We start from the raw sequence: 11,151 nt of genomic DNA, 5'->3' as shown, positions 1-11,151 counted from the left end.
GAGAACTGGTTGGCGGACAGAAAGTAAAGAGTTGGAATAAACGGGTCGTTTTCCAAGTGGCAGGCAGTGACTAGTGGGGTACCTCAAGGATCGGTCCTATGACCCCAGCTGTTCACAACATATATTAATGATCTGGACGAGGGAATTGAATGTAATATCTCCAAATTTGCAGACGACACAAAGCTGGGTGGGAGGGTATGCTGTGAGGAGGATGTCATGAAACTCCAGTACGATTTGGACAGGTTGGGTGATTGGGCAGAAACATGGCAAATGCACTATAATGTGGATAAATGTGAGGTTATTCACTTTGGTGGCAAAGGCAGGAAGGCAGATTATTATTTGAATGGCAATAGATTGGGAGAAGGGGAAGTGCAAAGAGACCTGGGTGTTCTTGTGCACCAGTCGCTGAAGGTAAGCATGCAGGTGCAGCAGGCGGTTTAGAAGGCAAATGGTATGTTGGCCTTCGTAGCAAGAGGGTTCGAGTAGAAGAACAAGGATGTCTTGCTGCAATTGCACAGGGCCTTGGTGAAACCGCACCTTGAGTATTGTGTGCAGTTTTGGTCACCTTACCTGAGGAAGGACGTTCTTGCCATGGAGGGAGTGCAGCGAAGATTCACCAGGCTGATACCTGGGATGGCAGGAATGACGTACGAGGAGAGATTGTGTCAATTGGGCTTATACTCACTGGAGTTTAGAAGATTGAGAGGGGATCTCATCGAAACCTATAAAATTCTGTCAGGTCTGTACAGACTAGATGCAGAAAGGATGTTTCTGATGGCCGGGGAGTCCAGAATCAGGGGTCATAGTCTAAGGATAAGGGGTAAGCCATTTAGGACTGAAATGAGGAGGAATTTCTTCACCCAGAGAGTGCTGAACCTATGGAATTCTCTGCCACAGAGGGCGGTGGAGGCCAGTTCATTAAATATATTCAAGAAAGAGTTGAATATATTTCTTGAGGCTAAAGGGATCAAGGGATATGGGGAGAAGGCAGGACAGGGTACTCAATTTGGATGATCAGCCATGATCTCATTGAATGGCGCAGCAGGCTCGAAGGGCCGAATGGCCTACTCCTGCTCCTATCTACTATGTTTCTATATAAGTACCACACGCTAACCGATTGCGCCACTACAGCTGCGCTTCATGTGTGCCAGTTATCCGTGCTCATTTACTTGCACGTTTCAGGTTGTCTAATCGTGCGGGGGCGCAATGTTGTTTAATGGAGGTGCATTGGCTGGGTTTATATGAAAGACTGAAGCAGGTGTTTTCTCATGTGTTAGTGAGCTGGTGAATTTACCAACAGCTGCACCAGATCATGGTGCCATAAACACTGAACATTTTTACCCAACTCCTACAATACGGTCTGCAAAATAAGAACCGATGAAAATTCATCACATGCAAAACGGAAGAAACGTTTTAAACATTTGCCCATGATTCGGTAACCATGTGAATTACCCGGTGATTAATGACGATTACAACAATCTTTTCACACAGTCTAATGAGTTTTACTTAATAGAATAAACAGTTTTCTTAAAGTTCACTCCTTGACATGCAATGGAACCCTATCGCAGGGTAAGAGTATTTGTAGCTGACAATTGCTGTTCTGAGCTGCTCCTCTAATTATTTAAAGAGCAGCAGTTTCCGAAGTGTAGCGGTTATCACTTCCGTCTAAAGTACAACAGGCCCCGAATTCAATCATCTCTTGTAGGTAGAGATCCCTGGACCTCTCGCCTTTTTAAGTAGCGAAATCCCTTGAGCGAGAATCAGATCTCTAGACCAACCAGCCGCCGATCTTGGGCTCGAAGTTGCATTGGGTTTCCCTGCGCTGGCCCCACCTTCCCTCCTGTCAATAAGTAACACTGAAGGGCTCCTTTAAAACTCCCATCCGTTATTGCAACACGGTCTAAAGTACAACAGGTCCCTAATTCGATCCTCTCTTGTAGGTAGAGGTCAATAAAATGCATTAACAGCCGTGCGGTATTCTCCTTTTCTCTATACAGTTCTGTACACACTCAAACTGTACAGAAATACCGACAGTGTGAGATAACATTACAGGATCCTGCAGCGCTGCCTCGGTCAATAGCAACAGTTCGGAGCTGCATTTCAGACCCGGCAACAAACCCATGAGTTTGTTTGCTGTTACGCAGCTCCCGGAGTGAGTGAGGCCGCGACAGCAGCGAACTTCAGGCTGCCTGTCCGGCCCCGCTCTCTCCAAGCGCCTACTGCCGGCGGAAAACAGCGATTGCAGCCTCAGAGAGTGTAAACTGCCCATCGCTGCGAAACAAAATGTCACTGAAGCAGAGGAGCGCAGAGATTTGCATCTGCAGCGTGTAGGTGAGGATGTCGAGGTTGATATCGGTCGACTCGTTGTTGGAAACGCTGAAATTGAATCTTTCTCTGGCAGATGTTGCAGGTTTACCTATGAAAAGTGCCCTCGAGGTGCAATCGACAAATTTGGAGATGCCGTGTAGTGGAACAAGTTAAAGGATCAGCACAGTTAATGCCGAGAACAAATTAAACAGTAGCTCAAGCTGATGGACCTTGCACTGGTGAAAATCCTGGGCGGAGATTTAGAGGAAGCGACAGTGGGAAGGGCTGTGCCTCGATTCCAACACTTCTCCAAGCACATTCCGGGCAAGTAATCGACAGCAAAAAGAGGGCTTGGAACCAGAATGGAACTGCGGGCCCACTTTTCAGACAAAATGCAATGGACAATACATGACAAATCCATTTGATTTTCCGTTTGATAACCAGTTGACTGGGGCTGTATTCCAGACAGAGTGACTCTTTAGTCTAGGGGTATGAATCTCGCTTTGGGGATTGTAGATTGACATTTGCGAATGGTTCCGCGTGAGGCCATTTTTAATGTCGACTTCTAATATTGGACTTGCGCTCAAAAGTTGCTCGAATCCGCCTAAGAAATGATCGTTTAGAACCCAAATCATTCTCCATCAGTCTCCAGCGGCTTTGGAGGAAGGTCAGTGCAAACTACCATGTAAATATTGTGGCTTTAAAGACAAACAATTAAAGTATTTTTTTTAACAAACAATCAGTAGTGATGGTTGTAAGTATATTTGTGTGTGTCCATATTAGATACAAATGTATTGGTGAGTTGCTATTGTATTAGTTGTAAATGCTTTTGCACCTCTGATCGCTACAAATATGTTTAGATGTATCTGTATTATTTATAAATGTATTGAGTGGGGGAATTTATGCCAGTTATAAATGTATTTCTGAGCACTGTAAATGTTCACTCCGGCCCCATTCTACCTTCTCATTGCCCCCACGTGGGACACGGCAGACCATCTGTTACATTAGGATTCAACTTTTGCTTTTATTGATAATTAGAAAATGTGAGCTGTAGAAAGTAATAAATCTGCATCCATCAGACTCTCTGATACCTCTTGAGCGTCCCTTACTCTGTCTGATTGGCCCTGAGCATCCCTTACGCGCTCCAGAACCTCTTGAGCATCCCTTACCCTGTTTAGTACATCCGGAGTATCCCTTACCCTGTCTGGTACATCCGGTGCATCCCTTTCCCTATCTGATACAACCGGAGCTTCCCTTACAATGTCTGGTACATCGGGAGCGTACATTACCCTGTCTGTTACATCGGGAGTGTCTCTTACCTTATCCGATACATCCGAAGCGTCCCTTACCCTGTCTGATGCATCCGGAGCGTCCCTTACCCTGTTTGATATATCCGGAGTGTCACTTACCCTGTCTGGTACAACAGGACCGTCCCTTACCCTGTTTGGTAAATCCGGCTCGTCCCTTAAACCGTCTGGTACATCCGGAGCGTCCCTTACTCTGTCTGGTAAATCCGGAGCGTCCCTTCAACTGTCTGGTACATCCGGAGCGTCCCTTACCCTGTCTTTTACATCCGGAGCGTCCCTCACTCTCCTTGATAACTACTGAGCGTCCGTTTTCATTTTTGGTAGCCAGTTTGTCAAAATTGCATATTTCACCCTTCATCCGCAGCTATGTAGCGCTTCCCATCGCTCACGCCCCTCAACTGTTTAGGGAAAAGCGGCAACTACCAGGTGAACAAACCCAATTTTTCAGTTAGCCTCCCCAGTGCACTTCATTTCCCGAGGAATTTTCTTGTACAATCAGGCTGCTTTGGTTCCAAATGCCGGCCCTGCTTTCGCAGAGCTTGTCTGTCGAGAGGTCCCGCAGGTCTAAGTATATCGACTGGTTTGAAAGCACCAACTCAGATTGGGGTGAATGGGACATGTGCCCCAGGAACAGCGGTGGTAGCAGAGCACACTTCGCGTTTTAAGTAGGTGAAAGTGAATGTTAGATTAAGGTAATACTGCAGGAAATTTACAATGAAATTGAAGGAGGAATGTAAAGGAAGGCTATTGATTGTGGAAGGATGAAAAATCTGTGCCGTGACTGGGATTCTGACCGAGATTGCTGCGGCCACAACGCAGAGTACTAACCACTATACGATCACGGCACCACACATCAACTACTGAAGCTCTGCTCTGACTACAACAAAGTAACGCACGGCACTGCATAGAAAAGGTGGATTTTTGGTGAAGAGGCCAAAATCAGCACCGCCAGAAATTAGGACAGTGGTGGAATTCGACCCAGGCCCCGCAGGTATTGGAGCGTTCAACCAGAATGGGAACCAGTGCAGCTGCAGTTACATTAAAAAGAATTTTAGCCTTTTCACACGAGAAGAAACTTACCCCTAGGGATTCAATAAAACAAAGGCCCCGCTGCAAGTCGAACCCAGGATCTCCTGTTTACTAGACAGACGCTTTGATCAGCTAAGCCACGGGGCCAAATCCCGAAAAAAAATTCACCTCCACTCACTGACCTCTATCAGCTACCGGTCACTGTCTTCTGGAGTCTCAGTCCATTTTGTATTTCTCCAGCTCTCTTGTCTATTCCGCCATGTGTCCCATTGTTGTCTGTATCTCCCACTTAATTTATCTCAGTGTCAATCTGTGGGGTGATTCTGAATGATTACCTGAGTTTGTGTCTTATTATCTACATATATAAAAGGATCGATCTGTCTGTCTGTCTATCTGTCTGTCCTTCTGTCTGCCTGTCTGTCCGGCTATACACTCTAAAGTTATAGAGCCTACCTACACGTGCATTACATCAAAAGAAAGCTTATGATTCCAGAGCGGTCAGAAGTGTATTTACTTTTCGGCGAGACAAAAATTGCGCCCGCGGTATCCAAAAAACGTTCAAAATTCCGCTCATTATCCGCTCATTAGCATAGAGTGACATTCAGGTCGACCAATCGTATGGTCGAGCGACCCGACGGTCAAACAATCGCTGCATGGCGGGGGCAGGTTCGTTGCGCGTGCGGACGGGCCCTGCCAGAGCCGAGTGGCAGGATGATTGACCAATCCTACGCTTCGGTGACATGACGGTCGGCCAATCGGTGCATGTGTGGGCTGACCTTATCGTTCTGAGATGAGGTGAGTGGCCGCCATCTTGATTCCAAACTGTTCATTTATTTTTCCCACTTTCTGCGTGTTTCTTTTCACATCTACATTTCCAGCAAAAAAAAAGTTGCTTAAAAAACACAAATTATTTTTTTAAAAAGTTAATTAATTTGTAAATCTTTTCTCTAACCTCTATAATTTTCCTACCTTTCACCATTTTTCCAGGCCGCGAAGCCTGGGCCTCTGTTGCCCAGCCACGCCTGAGCTAGTCACCACCCGTCGCGATCAACAAAAGGCCCGCGATCGCCGCAATCTTTGTGAAGGCTGGAGGGGGCGGGCCTGAGCCAAGCGTCGCCACTGCCACTGCCACCATCTTAGTAAAGGCGGACGGGGCGGGAGTCAGCGCATGCATCAACTTCTGCCCGGAGCGTGACTTGAGTCCGGCCGGGCCTCACGCGATAGGTTGTGCGGCGGCATCTCTCTCTCTGGTCTTGAAGCCGGCTCGGGCATGGGGAGGGGTTTAGGAGGGCGGAGCTCAGGATGGCAGGGCTTGGGAGAGCTCGCGCGTGAGGCTCGGGGGGGCGGGGCTCGGGAGAGAGTGAGCGCGGGACTCGGGTGGGTGGGGCTCGGGAAAGCGCAAGCGCGGAGCTGGGGGGGGCGGGGCTCGGGAGAGGCCGAGCGTGGGGCTCGGAAGAGCGGGATCGCAGGGCTCGGGAGGCCGGTGCGCGGGACCGCATGGCTCCGGAGGCCGGGGCTTGGGAGGGCGGGGATCGGGCTGAGCCATGTCAGTACGTGGGGTGGAATGGAGCTCCGCGGAGCCATCGCCGGCAGAGGGGAAAGGGTCTGCTAGCTCCCCCCCTCCCTTTCTCACCCCTCCCTTTCTCCCCTCCCCCTCCTTCCTCCCCACACACCCCCTCCCCTACCCCCCACACACACCTCCCCTCCCCCCTCCCTCCCCCTCCCCTCCCCTGCCCCTCCCACCTCCCCCCTCCCCTCCCCTCCCCCTCCCCCTGGCCCCTCCCTTCCCCCTCCCCTCCCCTACCCCCTCCCCTCCCTCCCCTCCCCCTCCCCTTCCCCCCAGTCGCTCTCTCTCTTCCCCCCAGTCGCTCTCTCTCGTCCCCCCAGTCGCTCTCTCTCTCTTCCCCCCAGTTGCTCACTCTTCCCCCCAGTCGCTCTCTCTCTTCCCCCCATCGCTCTCTCTTCCCCCCAGTCGCTCTCTCTCTTCCCCCCCAGTCAGTCTCTCTCTTGCGCCCCCCAGTCGCGCTCTCTCTTCCCCACCCCCAGTCGCTCTCTCTCTCTCTCTTCCAACAACAACATGCCCTCAAAAAAGCCTCGGCACCGCCGGGCACTGCAGCTAGTATATATATATCTAAGAGTATGTCTCTCTGTCTTTCTCTCTGTCTCTCTGTCTCTCTGTCTGTCCAGCTATACAATCAAAAGTTATAGAGCGTACCTACACAAATGTTATATCAAAAGAAAGCTTATTGCTAGTGGACTCTTGTGGTTGTATTTACTTTTTAGTCACACAAATTTTGTTTGGACAGTCTACAAAAAACATTAAAAATTACTCAAAAATCCACTCATTAGCGCTTGACCAATCCTACCTCTCATTAGCGTTGCGTGACGTGCTACTTGACCAATCCTGCAGCTCACTCACCTGATGCTTGACAAATCGGTGCGTCACAGGCGGGACCTAATGCTCCAATCTCCTTAAACTTTGCCGCCATTTTTTTCATCCCCACAGGGACACTACCAGCCAAATAAACCCCCACATTCTGACTCCGGCAGCGGCAGGTGAGTTTCCACGTAACGGGCGGTTCATCGGCAGCGGCCGACCGTCAACCGCGCCACCCGCAGGGGAGCTCCATCCCCACAGGAACCCCCACATTGTGGCTCCCAATCCCGCTGCAGCGGCCGCCCATCAGCCACGCAATCCATGAGAGAACTCAGCTCTGGTCCGTCTCGGCCCGACAGCCCGGCCGCGCCTCAAGCGCTAGGCCCCGGACGGCCGCTATCAGAATGGCACTGGGCCTCAGGCGCTAGACAGGGAGAGGGGAGGGAGGGGGATGTGAGGGAGGGAGAGGGAGGTGTGGGGGGAGGGGGAGGTGAGGGGCGCAGGGGGAGCGGAGGGAGGGATGCAGGGAGAGGACAGCACAAGGAGAGGGGGAGAGGGACAGAGAGGGGGGACACACAGGGTCACGGACACCGCGCACCCCAAATTGCCCTGGCAACGCCGGGCTCCCCTGCTAGTATGAAATAAATGTGGGGATCAGACAATTCTTCCTCTGACACCGGGGAACTAATGAGCCAACATTTATAACAAGATATTGTTTATTTTGGTGCATCAAACACAATATTCCATCTTGAAAGATTCAGGTTCATTCCTGTGCAAAAGAAACTGTGAAACCAACGTGTTTCCAATAGGCTGCCTTTTAATTTGACGTCAAAAACACCACCATTGCAGCTCAAGGTGATTCATAACTAATGAACAGAGAAGTCAAGCAGTGAAAGGGTATTTGTAGAAAGGGTTGTGAGACTGTTGAATGCACTGGCCCAGCAAAGCAGCAGATATAAAACAAGGTCTAAAAACCGGCAGCATGTGGGAGGGAGGCAAGACAACCACAGGTAAGATTACCTTGGAATGCACTGGCCCCGAATCTGCTTTAAATCCCCCCACTGTACTGAAACACATTTAATGTCATATTCACACATTGATGCATTTGAGCAATATATGAGATTTAACGCTGTCTCTGATCTAAAATATCTGCTTTATGTATGTGAAATTATCATGGCCGAGATTAAACACGCATTGCAGGGTTAGTGGCTCTTTGCTCTAAGGGTGTGATTCTTGTTTTGGGAATTCACAACAATTAAAATGCAAGAGGCACCAGGTCCAAATCCCGGACGCGCTCCAAAATTTTAATAGAACCACTTTCCTCGGCCTGGAGACATTCCACAAGTCTTCAAATAATAACTGGCAGAAAATCAGCCTTTGTTCAGTACATCGCAAGAAAACGGCAATTTTATTCTTTAAAGCAGGAGTTCAGTCCCAGAAGTGCCGAATCTGTAAAATAAATATATAAGTCCGTTTGTATCCAGAAGCCTGCTCCACATTTTCCACATTGTCAATCTGGGAACACAGGCAGGACATGTGGTAAAGAGACTTTATTAAAGGTTGTTTCTACCGTTTGAAAGAGAAATACTGAAATAAAAGGGATTTTTGGATGACTCCTTTTGTATAATAATGTTAGTTCGAGGTTGGTGAGACATTAACGTCTCAGGACTGTTAATCCAGTTGGAAGATACGTGGCCTGAAAATGTTACATTCCCCAAGTTAGACAATATTTTCTCTCCCTGTTTGGTAAAATTCTCCCAATTTTTCAGCCTAATATTTCACCCAGCTCTAATCGAAAGAAGATCGAATCGAGAGCTCCTTCCTCCTTCCTCCCTTGCTTCCCTCATTGCTTCATTCACATCCTTCTTGTTCACGGTTTCCTGCTTCATTGGACAATGAGCCTGAATTTGATGTTAACTCTGTGATCGAAATCTTATCAGTTCCAGTCCTAACCTCGTCTTTTTGCAGATTTATTAAAATCTTTTTGATGGAAACTCTCCAACCTATAAAAAAACCGCCCATTTAATGCCTGTGAGTTAAAACAGGCGTTTTCCTGGTGAGGGAACTATTAGAGGAACAGAACAACTCCTGCAACAATAGAAATAGATTCAGTGCCCAAATCTGCTGTTCGGGGCAATCCTCGAAGGGCTGAATGGCCTAATCTGCTCCAATTTCTTATGTTCTTATGTTCTTACACCGCTTGAACGATAAACAGAAAAAGCAAATGAAGTGGGAGCTGGCAGAAAGGGTTAACTTTATCCTTTGGAAATGAATTTAATTTCAAACTGTTATCGATCTTAGACCAGTGCTGTTTTCTGATTTGTAACACGTCTGTACAATTTATTTCTGTTAAACTGTATTCCTGCCCCCGCTCTTCATAAAGAACAGAGGGTCCCGCGCCATGGGCATTCAAAAACATTTCAATTATGGCCAACCTCCTGTAATTGCTGGTTTCACCCACTAGTGCTCTTTCCATTTAACCTCTATTTGTTTCAATCGCACACTTCAAAGGAACTGTTAAGATTAAGACGAAGCACTTCCGATCCAACTGCACTGTACCAGCGGGCCACTTGTTCACATTTAAACCCTCATTGGCAGCTAGGTAGCGCTCCCTGTCACTCACGCACTACAACAGTTTTGGGAAAAGCACGAACCAGCATTAAAATAAATCCCAGTCCTTAAGTTAACAAGATTCTCCAAGGAAATTTCGTGAACAATCCGGCCGCTGTCCATCTGAAGTTCAGTCCTGCTTTCACAGTGATTATCTGTCGATCTGTCACACAGATCTAAATGTATCGACTGGTTGTACATTGGTGCGAATGGGACATGTGCCCCCATGAACCGCGGTGGTAGCAGAGAGAATTTAACCACGTAAGCACATGAAAGTGAATGCTAGATTAAGGTAATACCGCAGGCAAGTGACAATGAAATGGAAGGAGGGAAGTAAAGAATGGCAACTGATTGTGGAAGAGTTAAAACCTGGGAGAAGAGGTGGGTTTGAATTATGGGGCATCAAGCTCAGGCTTGTCAGAGCGCGGGGTTTTAAAGGAGTAAAAAGGTTTTCACCGCCAAAAAAACATAATTTTTCATGTCATAAAGATTGATTTTTCAGTCAGTTCCATTGGCAGGTGCCGCAGAGGACAGAAGATAAAAAGCGAGCTGTGACATGATTTAAGTTTGAACCGAGGTTACTGCGGCCACAATGCAGAGCACTAACGATGATATGATCAATGATCACAGCGCCACACGTCAGCTTCGCGTATTTTTTCTGGCTACAGCATAGTTGCGCACGGCACGGATATTTTTGCTGTTAACTATGAATAAAATGCGACGTATGTTTGCAGCTGTTGATGTTTCTGTCCTGTTACTGTCATAAGAACATAGAAACATCATAAGGCCATTCAGGCCCTCGAGCCTGCTCCGCAATTCAATTAGATCATGGCAGATCTGTATCTGAACTCCATCTACTTGCAATGATTCCATAAACCTTCACATCCTCGCCGAACACAAATCTATCGATCTCATTTGGAAATTGTCAATTGAACCCCAGCCTGAACAGCTGTTTCAGGAAGGGAGTTCCAGATTCCCACTACCCTTGTGTGAAGAACAGCTTCCTTATATCATCCCTGAACGTGGTAGCTCTAATTTTACCGTTAGGCCCCGTTGTGTTGGACCCTCCCAACAGAGCAAATAGATTCTCTCTCTCTTACACCTTCCTTAAGAATTTCTTCACTCAGAGGGTTGTGAATGTTTGGAATTCTCTGCCGCAGAGGGCTGTGAATGCTGAGTCTTTGAGTATATTCAAGGCTGAGATAGATAGGTTTTTGGACACTAGGGGAATCAATGGATATGGGGATCACGCAGGAAAGTGGAGTATATGTCGATGATCAGCCATGATTTTATTGAATGGCGGAGCTGGCTCGAGGGGCCGAGTGGCCTTCTCCTGCTCCTAATTAGTATGTTCGTACAGATAACCCGTGAGTTTACACATCTTCTCGATTGTGCCAAATTCTTAGTCACTGCGTTGAAATCAAATATATTTGCTGCACATTATACTTTGCCTGATAGTTGCTACTTTAAGAGTTAAAACTGGCCCCACTTTCGTCCTGTCAATAAGTAACACTGAAGGGC

This window comes from Somniosus microcephalus, unplaced genomic scaffold (assembly GCF_052327205.1).
Source record: "Somniosus microcephalus isolate GS21.2 unplaced genomic scaffold, FLI_Smic_1.0 unresolved_chr1, whole genome shotgun sequence".
NCBI lineage: Eukaryota > Metazoa > Chordata > Chondrichthyes > Squaliformes > Somniosidae > Somniosus > Somniosus microcephalus.
Note: the sequence above shows the minus strand (reverse complement) of the source record.